This window comes from Varroa destructor, unplaced genomic scaffold (assembly GCF_002443255.2).
Source record: "Varroa destructor unplaced genomic scaffold, Vdes_3.0 BEIS01000004.1, whole genome shotgun sequence".
Lineage (NCBI taxonomy): Eukaryota > Metazoa > Arthropoda > Arachnida > Mesostigmata > Varroidae > Varroa > Varroa destructor.
The window spans coordinates 35,199,750-35,214,910 of NW_019211457.1; the positions used below are offsets into that span (position 1 = coordinate 35,199,750).

The following is a 15,161-nucleotide window of genomic DNA, read 5'->3' on the forward strand; positions in this document are numbered from 1 at the left end:
CTGGTAAAGATGCTTACAGCCACGACTCTTTTACTTCGCCAAGCGCGAGACAACGATCTGGCAGTGTGTTAGCGGGTAACTTCCCCAGATCTTGATCGCTGTGCTCCATAAGCATCGCAATCCAGAGTTTCTAATACGTGCATCTTTAGCTCATTGGGTGAACCGATGCAATTTCAGCCAACTGACGATTATATGCCTTTATAGGGACTAGCTCTTTCCTTTATGCCTCTTTTTTCTTCTGATTTGAAAGCGCCCGCGAGAGCTACCTGGTACTGACAAAGTTAATACTAGCTGTTTCCTGTTGAACCGTCTATATTACTCTGCCGAAGCATGATACATAAAGCCGACTGGTCATTTAGTATTCCCTGTTGCTTGATTGCTTTTTCTCGCACATTTCCGTTCCGTAGCTGTGTTGTATCTATAGCTTCAGAGACCCTCTTTCTCAAAAGCCACTTTCCCTTTCCCTGAGTGACACTTTTGTAGGGTCAGTTTGAATAGCGTACTATTGGATCAGCGTAAAGTAAACTTCCACTTATCTGTTGGTTATCAAATTTCGCATTTGTCAATTAATGATCGACCAGCTTCATTCATATTTCGGATCATAATTTGCCAATAGGGTTACAGAGATTATAGAGTCATAGATATTTTCGTCATGATTACCTGCCTTATTGATCTGGCACCTTGGATTAGCTTGAGATGCCTGCGCAGTAACTTCCGGTACCGTCCTATTGTCCGAGCAGGCGCGATTCCGTATTGCATATTGCACCAAAGCATAGAAGATAGTTTTGCTCGTTGCTCTTAACCAAGCAGTTGGATGAGCTTTTTTTTTTTGTTGTATTATGCACTAACGGTCTCGCACTATAGAAGTTTCAAAAACATCAGTGACCACGAGTCGATAAGAGTAACCTCCGTACAAACGGGACGAAGCCACAATGGGTTCGCGCACGCTTTCCGACTACAAACGTAATGAATCTCGTTTCATTTCCATTGGCGACGTTAGCGATGAGTTTATAGAGCATCAAGTTCAATCGCTGTATTTCTTTGCACACTTTTTTCCTTGTAATGAAAAAAGCCTCGTTCCACCTGTCAAGGGTAACGCTTCCACGGGTCGATAATTACTGCGATCCTATTAATTATGTTATACAAACAAATGCATATATACAGTAGTCGAAGGGAAAGAAGCCCCTTTCATCGTAAATCACTAGGACCTAGTACAGGACAGCGCGGGTCAACAATAAGGTGATCTTATTGAAATGTCAACTCATAAACGATATTTTAGTCAGACTTATATATATATAGATATAGTTTTTTAACTGTTATTGCAGTTAGGTTTTAACAGGCGGTGTGGTCCCAAGTTTTATCATACAATGGACTTCTTGTGCCATGTCCGGTCTTGTGCTTGCACTTAATTCGCAAATGACTGTATTTTTACTTTTTAAAAATTACGTTTGTAGACAAGAGCTTTATAACTTTGTTTTACCGTGCTATATCTGCGTATAGCACCGCCTCGAAGCATAAGCGTGTGTTTACCGGTTATTTGCTGGTAATTCGTTCTACTTGGACACCCTAAATCAATAAGTTCCATCCCTCAGTAATATATAAAACCACCCTAATATACTGCGTACACATTAAGTATGGCCGTAACGCTACTATTCAAGGAAAAGAGTGTTCTCGTATCGGTCAGACCTAACAGCATCCGATAAGGAAAGCACGGGCACTAGAGTGATAAAGGAGAACTGCAACGGTCTCTCAGCAAACGCACCTAGACCTAACCAGCACGAGTCTACGGCTAAAGTGGTGTAGCCAGTCCTATACATCCATTGCTCGGGTGGATATTATTTTGTTTTTTCTATACTTCCATCCTCGAACTTTCTCTGTGCTGTAAGCATGTCAGTGCTGGGTTGAAAGCATCGAACCGTGATCCAACATCCCCATATTATGGTGAATTGCCCATTTAACTCTGTATGCGTAACTCAACATGAGGCGTGACGTCGTTGGAGCGCTTGGACTAACTGGCCTGTCACCCTCGTGTCGTATGGGGGGCCACTCGAACCTACGTACACATATCCAGTAGCTGTGTAATTCCCATATGTGCTTTTAGCCTAGGTAGGGTGTGGACACAGCCTCATCACACGATTTAGACTACCTTACCGCCATGTTTGATAACGCTAACAGGTCTCGATGCGTGATGTTAGTCATTGGATCGACAAACGTGATCCCTAGGGGGGCTCATTATCTGGCGCAATCCCGTAATACATCTAGAGTCTCGTAGCCGCTGCTGATAGTCGTACAAAGACGCTTCCGTTGACCAAACCACGAGTACGTTCCAGATTATTATAGTTGTCGCCGTTTTTAGGAGGTTTACTCATGAGTTCGTTGTTGATGTTAGCGAATAGTTTTAGATTTAGATGCGATATTTGATTATGTATGGGTGCGTCTCATATATATATACATATATGTGTGGCTATTATTGACTACCCATTTTCAAAATAGTCTTTCTTTAATAAGATTTCGATAGTAACCGGTAGTCAAACGATGCTTGTAGGCCTAAAGTCGTAAAACTATCATCCATATAGTCTGCATGCAAGAAAATTTCGGGCTGGTAGCAAATCAGAAGTTCCGAGAAATGCAACAACTTCAAACTGTTACAGACAGGTACGAAAAAAATCTACCGTTGGAACTCTTTTGGAACGAGTCCTTTGATGAGTGATACTCTTCTCACTAAAACGGTCGTTAGCTTCTGTTCGTTTCGACAACGGCATTTTGAGCCATACAGGTAACCTGTCGAGTTCTCAAAATCTAAGAATATTCCGGTTTGCCTCATCAAAGTCTTTTAGGAGCCATATAAAAATTAGCAATAACGTAGACCGTCAATTTTCGGCAAAAAACAAGTCTATAATCTTGGTGTGGATTACTGGGGTAACGAAAACATTTATTAATGTTTTATTTATTTTATTAGATTAGATAGCAAGAGATTTTTCGTTCGAATTGGAAAAATGACGTACTGTTTTTCTCTGTGATAGGTTTTTGTTTGGAAAGGAACTGATTTTCCTGTGAACATGGACAAGCAGATCGCCGAAGGCGTCCCACACCGTATGTATATATGGGTATAACAAAATAGAGTCGGCTACTGTCATTTCCTCTGCCATTTACTTTACTGAAAGCTATTGTGACTCTAGCCAGTATATGTAGTAATAGACAAATCTAGGACTTTCGATATCTTAAGGACTCCTTGAACGAACAGTAAAATGTATTTATGCGGAATGCGTGTCTCGCCCTATAGGCAAACATTGTCGAAGGAAATTGCCACCTTTCAGCATCGGGTTATCCAATAGCGTCACTGCCTATGCGAAAATTTCGTACCGTACTCAGGCGCCTCACGCATCCGTATATTATCTGGGCTCGTTCTGCTTGTTAAAGCTCCACACAATATAAGCCTATAAAGCTGGGCGCTCAAACGGGCCGCTTAGACGAAAGCTTACACAACGTTTTGCTATCAGTGTCTGCTAGTATATGGTAGAGGAGACCTAGTACGCACGACCGATTTATATCTCAGGCCCAAATAAGATCCTTTTCTAGCCTTGAGGCTATCTAATACTCTAAATGCCTGAAATGTCATGGGCAATCATCTCAAGGAAATGTCTGTACAGGCGAACAATATTTGCCTTCGATCGAATAATTAGATCCTTTCACTGGAAAATGAAACACACAAGAGTCAGCTTCGCTCAGATGGGCGCTCAACAATTATACGACATTAATATGCTGCCACCACCATAACACAATGCAACGCTCAGCATTAGTTGGACAAAGAACTAGATAACAATTCTAGTAGACGCCTATTCTCTCTCTTGTCCCCAGTTCTTTTTTTAACCAAATAGCATTTTCCTCTATTGAAGTTAATGTTGAGCGTAACTTCAGCGTTCTACAAAATGACGCTCAAGCAGCGATACGTAGACGCACAGAATACACCGTGCAAAACGTCTCTCTAGCGACGACAATATTGTTAATGTACAACAAACTAGATCTCGTTGTAGATAACTGAAGGGGGCAGTAGACGAATAGATCTAACGTTGCAGGGATACGATTAGTTTAATACGGCGACAAAACTCAGTAAGTTTCCTTCATCTTGTCGTGCGCTGCACTATACGAAGGTGGCTATAGGGCGGGTTTACCCGAGGCAAGCCATAATACAGAACGGCACTTCTGCGTGATGCTCACATTAACAGGTAAAACAATAACAAGAACAAGGGCAAGTAGTATCTCAGTACTATTCGTGCCGTAACGAAAATCGCTGGACGACTGAGACTTAATCCGCTGAAAAGGGATAGAGGTGCATCTATCTATCTATCTATCTATACGCGCAATAGAACGGGTATGTGATGAGGAGAATTTGCATTTATCTATTAGTTAACATATTATTATATGGCCAGCTGTAGTTAGTCGTATGTTGTTTTTTCGTTTATCGAACTTTTTACCTGCAAGCGTCAGCGTTACCTAAACCTGAAACTCGTATCGTTGATAAGCGATCCCCACAGGTGAACACAACACTGTTAATTCGAGTTCTCACTTTGTAACGGCATTTGTAAATGATGGTTCCATATCTGACTGGGTATTTCTTGATAAAAGCTTGTATAGTTGGCAATGTTGCCAGTGTACTTGGATCGGTAGTTCAGCCAATGTATTGCTGAGTTAATGCTGCTTAAAGAATAAGGTATTTCAGAAAGGGAATGAGTGCAAAATAAATTCTCTCTAGCTAGATAGTCTGCACAGTTAATCCGTCCACTTGAAAGAAGTAAACAACGCGTAACATTGGATCGTAAACAAACAACCATTAGCTTCGTATTTAATTAAGTTGTGATCCGATAATACAATTCACCATATAGCAGAAATCTTACATGATCAATATTCATGGGATAGCCAGCAGAGCGCGTCATTTAAATACTCAATTTGCAGACGCATTTTCTCTCTCTCTCTCGATATATATATATATATATATAAGCGAGTTGATCAATAACAACATCTCACTTCAACGGTTAGAATCGTTATTATTGCTGCTCTATAAACTTCGTAGAAATTTTGTACAGTTAGAAATAATTGTTTCTAACTGTAGGTCTGCCTATCGACCCACTGCCATATGAACATATAAGCCTAATAATTTCAAATATAATCCCTCCCAATATCATCATCCTTCAGTAGTCAATCTCCGACCAGGTGGACGAGTAGTGTATATGATCAACGAGCCTCCTCTGTTCAACTTAACGGCGTGCTAAGTGTTCTGGACCTCGCGCGGCACAAAATACGCACAAATGCAGAAGCGAACTAATAAAATGCCAGCTAACGTCGCAAAATTGGGAACCATTGGCTTTAAACAAAATCAAACCTTGCCAAACTTGAAAGGAAACATCTATACAGATTTTCTCGATAATTATTTAGCTTGAAAATATTAGATGTGGATGGTACGTACAACTCTATGTACCGCGATACGTATAGGATACAAATATTATGCGATGCAAGTAATGGAAAAATCGAATATACTTCCAACTTTACTAGCGGTTTTCGTTGTTTTTCTGTCTGCACGATTGGTCACCAATAAATGTTTGCGCGATTTCAACTTCATTAAGTACACGTTCCGGCTATTGTTGCCGTTCCTATCGTGCAGCCGACTGGGAGTACCAGCGTGTCTTAGAAATAGGTCGTTCAACGTCTCGACCCTGATATCAACTCCGTGCTACCTTGGCTTGAATCTGTAAAATGCTATCTGGGACTCTAACCCAACATTGGCCAAGTCCGTAATCACTGTTCGATGCGCTGTTGCAGTAGTGGCCTGGCAGACAGGTGGGCAACGGCAGCACTATTGGCAACGACGCTCTGATTCAACGATCGTATTAATGGGCACTCTCAGTGGGGAAACATAGTGACATCATGATTTTGCATAGGGGTAGAGTGTATCCGTCCTGCTTGTAGTGATGATCATCAACGTTGGTTAAGCAGCATTATAGCGCCTGTGGTGTATGAGCAAAAAGTGCGAAAACTCCAACGTGAACTCGGACTTCCGCGTCCTCTAAACCGAGTTCCATATGTCCTTTTCTTTTGAACTATCAGGCCTCTTAACGTTGTCGAACGAGTGATCGCACTGCTCAACTCCTATCGCACGTAAACTGTGACAGAATTAGATTTCGTTCACGTTATAATTTATGTGTTGCTTTCTAAATCACTGGTAGAGATGAAACAGTGGTAAGATAGCCACCTAACATTAGATATCCGTATGCGTACGATATATAACAAATACTGGCATGAGGTGTCATGTATACTAAAAAAAAACCTGAAAATGTCTTTCTACTATGCCTAAAGAACACAACTACCTAGTAAACTCAGCTCATCAGCCGCACAACTGAATATTTCCTTTATGACAAAAAGTTAAATTACGTAAATAAAGAAAGTTATCCAGTTAAACTTTGATCACGGTGGCTTGTTAGCAACCAGTCCTTTTAATGAGATTCTTCTGCGGACGTTGCACGAAAACATCGATCTATCGAGCTATCTATAAGCTCGTGTTATTTACGAACAGCTTAACTAACAATCTTCACCGCCTTGTGAACTCTATTATATGTGACGACGATGTATCGCTATGTCTATCAAGGCGAGAATCGGAGCTGCGTCGTCCATCCCCCATCAACACCTATTGAGTTAAGTGGACGGGAAGATCGTCTTGACAATGCCAGTGTATTGGATTTGTGTCGTTGTAGTTACGGTGGCGATGACAATAGACTAGCCGCTGCATCATATCCAGTACTGGTATCGCTTGAGGGGGCGTCGAGCGGGCGTACGGCCATCGCCACGCTGCCAGCGGCTCGAGACACTTTGATTCGTTCGTTGCTTTGGTTCTTGATCACATTTGAGCGATGCTGGTAGATAGATACGGTGGAAATCGCTGATAATGAAAACGACGGTGATGGTGATGCAAGTACTTGTGCAAGCACTGCAATCAGCCCACTCCAAGTCAATACGACTACAAAATATTGCTATCTACGTAACGGCAACAGCAGAAGCAATGCGTGTCTGCTAAGTTCGACCCATGAAATATGGTCTAAAATCTCGTCGGTGACAATCGTCGCGATAACGGTGGCCGAATCAACCCAGAAACTCTACCCACTGGATTAAACAGTTGTCAACGGCGTGTTACGATGGGATGTCCTCAACGGTGGAGAGGGTGGAAAACAACCATGAAACAAATTTCAATCCGCTGCTCATATGTGGCAATACTTCAGAGGTGTCCTATCTACGAGTGATATATATAGAACGTTTAAAGAGAGAAAAGTAATTCAATGTGTATTATTGAGAAAAACAAAATGTAAAGTGATCGTTTAAAAGGGCTTACGCCATCCTTCTCTCGTCATAATCTCATTCCCGCATTTTCGGTTTAATAACACTACCGCCTCAGACCAATCAAAACTAAACCGGTTAAAAGGCCACTGTCGCGAGCTATTGCGTCGATTCCTGCCGGGGTCCTCCGCCGTTGCCGTCAATGTTCTCGTGGTCAGTGCAGCTACAACAGAGCATACCCCAGAAGAAATGCCTGAGGGCTGGGCAGAATGTAACTCCAGCAGATCACCGTACACTTGCGAACCAGTTCAAATCTTTACTGTCTGTGATCGACGCAACTCGAATAAAACGAAAATAATGTCCAATGTCACCAGCTGCACGTCATCTGTTATTTAATGGAGGTGCTGTTACTACAGCCGCTGCGGCTTTCGACGAATGCAGCTGTTCGTGTTATCATTGGGGCATTTCATTAACGATCACGTGCAGTATCCATTTCCCCTAAATCAACCCCCGTCTATCCGACCGAATAATGACACCTGCTCATCGTTATGCAATGTAGAGTAGCAGTGTGAAGATAGCGAAACGATTGCAAAACTACGGCGAAAATGTGTTTACGTGGGACGGTTCATCAAATAAACATTAAAGCGGAAAATGAATAAGATGATCGCACAATGTCCTTATCGATCGCTGATTGCTGCACCCCGAAGTAAATGCGTTGATCTACTTAGCAAATCTATATAATGAAATAAATACCATAACCCCCATGTAACATCAGTACTGATGCTGTGCTAAAAAAAAGTCGCTTACTGAAGGAACTGATGTTGAAGCAAAAATGTCGGTCTATTTTTCTTTTAATTGTTATTCTAGTTTTCTGGTTTGGCAGTCACGTCGTGCCAAGGCGTCTTTGTAACATGCCGTTGTATGCGCCGTACATAGACGAGCGTATCGTAATTGAAAACAAACATAAAGCAGAAAAAAAATTCACCAAGACTCTATCTGATAAATCAACTCGGACTACCTTGTCAGTCTATTACACTGCTATATAATACTATACGATTTCGTTCATCTTAAATGCGCATAGGTGCGTTGCTGACAGGCAGGTTGGCTAGCTGATCTAAATTCTAGCGCTGATGAAAATCATTACCGGATATTAATAATTAGAAAAAAAGGAAGTAAAATATGAGACCTAAATTTTGTCAAAACTTAGGTCTCAAGTTTTTGTGACCATTATCTAGGATAATGGTCAGTAGATACTTGCCATGTTGTTCAATAGGTCTGCGGAAGAAATCTCAGGCCAGTTTAGAAAAACCCACTCCGGTTAGACTTCTAATGAGGTTAAGTTCTTGATACTATATCTAGAAACAGGTGATTTCAAGGACTTGCTTATATATACATACGCCGAGTTTTATTTCTACTCGCCGGTTTGCCGCGGCTGTTTACTGTTTTTGTTACTGCATATGGGTTATAATATCCCATTTGCATCAGTACCGTTTTAGCACCGATAGATTTTCTGATATGGTGCATATTTAATATTTTTGGCATGCTCATGTAGGACGTCCGTATCGACAGATGAACCAACCAACTAACCAACCAACGGAGCAAGTTTCGCTATGCCTATTTTCTGTAACATGGACATATTTATCCATGAAGGTGTTGCTAACCATCGATCTACTTTCTAAGCTAGAGAGCGAGGCATTTTCTGGACAGAAATGATGGTTGCATTTGGACGGCTAAGCGAGAGATAACGAGAACGGTAACTATACGCGGCTAGTGAAATCGGCAAGGATTTTTACTCAAGTTGGCTCGACAGATAAAGGACTCGGACGTTCCGAAGGACCACAGCATAACTGGTATTGCCACGCAGGTTAGACAAGAGACTTCAGGAGTTAAGCGCGAAGAAAAAAATGACCGAGTGCTGATAGATATTTGTTCCAATCGGCCTTCCGTGGCGTCGCCGCGGATGCGTTCCGTGGAGGATCACATCGATTTTTAGATGAAAATCATTAACATGTCAACTCGCTCCGTCCTTCCAGAAGTGGCAGAATCAGCGGTGGCAGCTATCAGGGGGAGGCCGCTGTCATTACATGAGATGATGAGATTTGTTGCTCCGCTCTCGCGAAACAAAAAAACATGTATTTGCTAAAAAGGAGTCTAACAATACCAGCAAACAATCTCTTGGGGAACCTGCATCGTCGCTACCAACTTTTCAGGCGTATCCGTCCAGTAACGATTTTTACTAGTGGATTGGCAATGATGGTCCCACTGGTTATTTCGGCTATGATTATGAGCTGGCAGAGATGACTCAGAAAGTGACTGCATTCTATCAGCGAACATACCTGGAACGTGTACGAACTACATACGCGATCCAACAAAAATACAAGAAGCTCTTTTTCAAATGGGGAATGGTCTTCGCGCTAGTGAAAAGTGAAACCGGTAAAAATACGACTCTTCTCATTCTCTATAACCATATACTACGTGTAGTACTTCTGCCGAGAGACTGTGTGTGCAGTAAAGGGAATGGCTTCTTTTCACGGACACCGAAGTTCACCAAACATGGCTCCCGTCTGAACATATCGTTTACTATACATCTTTCTTTTTACCAATATTTTAACTGTAGAAGAGAAAGAACGTTCGTATATGGACGTACGTTGGTATAGGCAACATTATTCTACGTGGCAGTGTTTTGCAACTAGTTCAATCTACATAGTAAGTAAAATAAGAAAAATCTGTGAAGCAGATTTGTTACATCTGCTTTACAGATTCTTCTCTTTCTCGCTAACACCGTCTAAAATCGATTAAATGGGCTCCTTGTTTGTTCACCTCATGTCACATGCGTAAGATGGGTCAAACCAATAGATGCTGCAAGAATCTCATGCCGTCTGTAGTGATACGACGACTGTCGTGCACTGCTATGCATTACAAGCACATACTGCACGATATACTGGCACTTTTTTCCGCAAGAAAGGCGCATAAAAATTTCTCTGCGGTTCTTCCGATGCCGTTTTCCGACGAACTTTTCAAACGGACCACAGCTGACAGTGGTAGCTGTTGAAGGCCAAATGAAGACAGTGTTAACACGCTCCACAGTAGCTTAGTTATCTTATTTTTAAATCAAATTTGATGCTAAAATATCAGCTTCATGATTCGGAAAAGTTTTCCCTCTTCTCCGAAGATTTCTGTGACCTTGTTAGTAATAGACGTTGAGAATCGCCGATACAGAAACTGTGCCAATGCATCAGAGCATCGTTTCCGCTACTAAAGTCGAGCAGACATATTGCTCTACCATCTCGTTAAAAGCCTCTGTTCTAAACTGCGACGGGCCTTTTTTATCGTAGCACTACGAATCGATTAAATGAATATTTTAAGAAAAATCTGTTTCAAAAACTGCGAAGGGAACCAGATACGACATCAGAAAGTGGTGATGAAGTAAGTAGCCCAGCTGCTGCCTGGTCGAAAATTAGCAATGATACGCTGCTATAGTGCTTTGCAATAGTCATAGACTTCCCATAATGATGCAGACACAACAGGTATATTAGTATCCTTCAAATTGTTTATTTAATGGTTACCAATTTACGAAACACTTCCATTCGTATTTCTGCCGCTATTCTGTTCGGTTTTTCTTTGTTGTTCAACCCAGCACAATCGATCAATGTAGAAAGAGTTTCCCCTATTTACACACCCGGCTTTAGTGAGTCTACCTACCAGAGCTAGTGTTTAGGACTTCCGATCAAGATGATCTTTGAAGGAGTTTACGCAATAGATAGTTCGGAGTCCTCAAAATCGACCCTCCATGCTAGAATTACACTGGACCGCACAGTGCGGCATTTCCATTTTTCATTACCTCTTCTGTAGCTTTTCTCTAACAGTCTTCTCTAACTCGGCATGCCTTTCCTGCTTTTTTTCCTCGTCTGGCCCAGCACTGATCCGTTTGTCCACTTTAGTCTAATGCAATCACTCGTCGCTTCGATAACGGAATATCTTCCCTTCGTTTGCTCCGCCATTGCGTGTCGTACCCCATTGTCATCAGTTGCAATAATGCACAGTGGCATCCCCTTCCATTGTTGCATTGTCTGGCTTAGGTACGTCGTCTTTGAACTCGCCGGCGTCGTTGTGGGCGGTAACATCATTGGTAGATTATGTGGACATGTAGTGATGCCGATCGCCGAACCCAGGACTAACCACGATGGGAAGATCGGTTCGCAGGCTGGCGGATCAAAGAGACTCGACTGAAAAACGATCGGAACATGAGCGGTAGTGAGAGAGCGAAGGTGGGCAACAAACGAGCCTGGAATGCAGTGATTCTGGCGGAGGATTAATTGACAAGAGTCAGCGACTGAGTGAAATTGAAGGACAAACCGAATAAAAGTCAGACGAGACGCTAAGGAATGACAGCGTGAGAAAATGGCTTTCAACAGCGAGTGACCGGACACGATTCCATACAGGGGAGTTAGAGGGGAAAAGGGCAAGGGAAGACGCTTGCCAGAACAAACGAAACAGGACAAATTGCCGATTGATGCCTTCTCTGGAGTAGCGCAAACGTCAGCAGGAGCAGACGTAGCAGCCGTGAGTGGCATGATTCTGCTCGAGATCATACAGGCAATCAAATCCACTTGGGGCATCTTCTTCGATTTCTTTCCAATCCTCCTAAATCCTATCCTTCTGAGCCTTGTTCGCCACTGCAATCCCCTTACAATTCCGAGGTTTTTTCGCCTCCGGTACGCGATTCTCCAGTTCCGCAGCGATTTTTCTCAACGTGATAGATTTATTCGAAGAATCTGCGACCACGAATGAAAAAATTGCGGCGAAGCAAAAGCGGACGAACGCATATCCAAGCAAACCGTCGCAACAAAGTTCCATCATGGAACATTCCTTGTCTAAACGGCCCTGTACCGCGCAGCGTCTTGCTAACCAAATAACCCCAGCTCAGAGCATTTGCTACCGGAGGCATTTGGTAATACCTGTAAGTGAGTTTGTATCTTTGCTGTTGCTCACGCATCAGAGCCGTACTATTCCAGTGCCTGCTGCTAATGCGCCTGAAACCAGGCATTAATAACCGTTGCTTCGACGGCCTAAGCCTTTGTCACGTCAAGCTTGTTTGTTCAGTCGGTCGGCCCGTATCTCAGCTGGCTAGCTGACTAAGAAGGGCGAACGGAATAACGATCAAGGAACAACGCGACAAATCGCTTCTATGCAACCTTTCGGCGGGACTAGTGAAAACACGATGGAGGCGGGGAATAACCACGACGGTAGCAAAATATGTAGTTTCAGGTTTGACGTTTATTTCTAGTCCTAGGACTTACCTATATGCGACTATCTAAAAGAAAATGCTATGAAAAAAAGTGACGCAACGTTGTTCTTCTTCCTACCTAAGGATTGACTTCACATCAAAGCAAGCATGCCTGAACATTTTCGCACGAAGCGTCAGGGAAAGTACGAAATTACTGTTTACTGAGTAAAATTATATGAGGCGTGGCAGTAGGTTAGGTTAGGTTTAAGATACTGGATCTATAATAGTAACACATTGGCGAGGTCCAAAGCATCGCATATCAAGGCATTTTTTCGTAATAAAAAATGGTTTAAGCAGACGGAGTAACGATCCTTGCTGTTCAGTGGCGCTTTTTCATATATAAATCATAAATATATCGTTTTGCACTCATCTCAATCAACAATTAGGCTATCAATCTTAATCAATATTAGGCTAACTAGACCTTTAGCTTGTTTAGCGATTGCACGCGATTACTTTTAAAAAAAGTTTTCAAGAACCGCAGAATTCTGACCTACTTACTCATCACAGATTTTTGCTTGTAAGTTCAAATGACCGTTGAAACAACATATAATATGTTGTTATTACCACCATTACCTCACCGCAAAGCCTGTATATCTATCTCGAAGGGCGCACGAAGGATCTGATTCTGACCTGACTATCACCCGATCCTTCAGAGGGCGAACTATTTTCAAAAACAGCACTTTACAATTTTATTTACCACTACTAAGAAGAGCAGGTACATCTTCAACCTTTACAACCACGATACATCAGCTATTGATTGCGTCAATCCACGTGCGTAGCACAAACCAGTCAAGCCGATTCGAGAACTCTTTATCTGTCATGCTCAACCTCGAATAATGCAGTTTATAAACAGCTGGAATGCCCCCTTAAACATTCATGTGTGCATTCCAATTTCGAACTTAATTCTATACAAAGCCCCTGCAAAAATTATCTTGCCTACGGGTAAGCTAGTCGAAGGAGAAAACCTCCATATCGATCGTTCCCGATCAACAACGATTTGAATAGCTTGTAGATTCGTTAATATTGCAGCTATGTTATATCGCTGCCGCGTCATGGAGAACGCATCTATAACAAGCGAGACGTTAATTGGATAGAATGCAATATGTAAAAATTGCACGTATTCCATCATTAGTGGAACCTTATGCTGAGCTAAACGAGGGGAACGTTTATTTCAAGTATGCAAATCGTCTGCGTCTTCAGAAAGTATTGTCAGGCCCTTTTTGCCCTCCATATATCGTCACACTGTGAAGATGGAAGCTGATTTGAATGCTCGACGAAACGAGTCAGACTGACAGATCTCACCGTTGATACAGTCGCAGGCATTGAGTAATGATATATTCACGGGCTGTATTAGAATATCCTGTGCTAGGAAGAGCCGCGATGTTGAATATCAGCAAATCGTCTTCAGCCTAAGGGCTTTTTGATGTCATTGTATGCGCCGAAGGAGACAGAACGAGAAGAGCTTTATTGTTTCTCCAACAAGATTCAACCTAGAAGAACACTGAAAACTGTTTTATTATTGCTAACAGCCATGATGATGGTTATTTAAACGAATCGACTACAAACAGACAAGGGGCGTACTACCCCAATACCTTCAATTGAAGCCCTATATTAAACTGGTTGAAATAACAATCGAATGATGATACATACCTCTCATATACGTACCAGAGTGCAATAGGAACACGTTCGAAATCGACTCCTTTATCGAATGACATGTTGAGGGTATTATCTTGTATTGAACCCTGTGACCCGCAACTGCGCTTCTTCCCAGATCAATAAGACGCGCCACATTTATACAAATAACAAAAGATGGAATACTAGCAGACAGCGTAGGTAAGGACCACACGGACATTGGAGCCATTTTTAAGCCAGTTAAAAACTGTTAGATTTCCCCATATGAATAAACATAGCTATGCTAACAAAAGTGGGCCACAAAAGCAATTCTACCACGACAACAACTAAAGGCCATGTGCAAAATAGGTAGTTAGATCTGCTGCTCAACCCATGTGGTCAGTGGCAGTACTTTTGTTGCGTAATTGAGTATGATGTCCTAAGTAACTGGTTTACTTATGTTTTCGTATAATCCCTCATACCGAAAAAAGCACTTCTCATCCTGTATAAATATTTGTTCATCAGTTGACCGTCTGCACTTGGTTTGTACTATCTTTCCTGCTCGGTTACTGATTCATAAGCTATAGATATTGCGTAGACTGGACATTGGAGTACCATTCGAGAGACCTCATCTAGAGTGAAAGGAAGCACATATATACATATATTTTTTTTATGTAAGCACCACCGTTCGTGTGGAAAGTATATTAGCTGACCAAGTGTTTCAGAGAGATATGCTGTAGAGGGCGCTGTAACGAATCACCGTGACGTTCTCAGAATTATAATTTGGTCACTTTGCCAAATCAAAGTCTTACGTTACTATCGAGAAATGCTAGCAGAATACCGCAGCGTATACAATATAGATAGGTCAACAGTACTTCGTTGTTAGGCTTAGCTGATCAACGAGCTTATATGGTCCGTCTGCCTTTTGTACATCGACGTT

The 15,161-nt window shown here is 42.1% G+C and overlaps 2 protein-coding genes across 4 annotated transcripts in view; one reads left to right on the plus strand and one right to left on the minus strand.

Moving 5' to 3' along the window:
- The window catches only part of LOC111249523 (uncharacterized), a 104,553-nt gene that overhangs the window by 81,791 nt on the left and 7,601 nt on the right, over positions 1 to 15,161 (minus strand). The window lies entirely within an intron of this gene.
- The window catches only part of LOC147756129 (uncharacterized), a 39,877-nt gene that overhangs the window by 6,698 nt on the left and 18,018 nt on the right, over positions 1 to 15,161 (plus strand). The gene's annotated exons all lie outside the window — the stretch shown is intronic.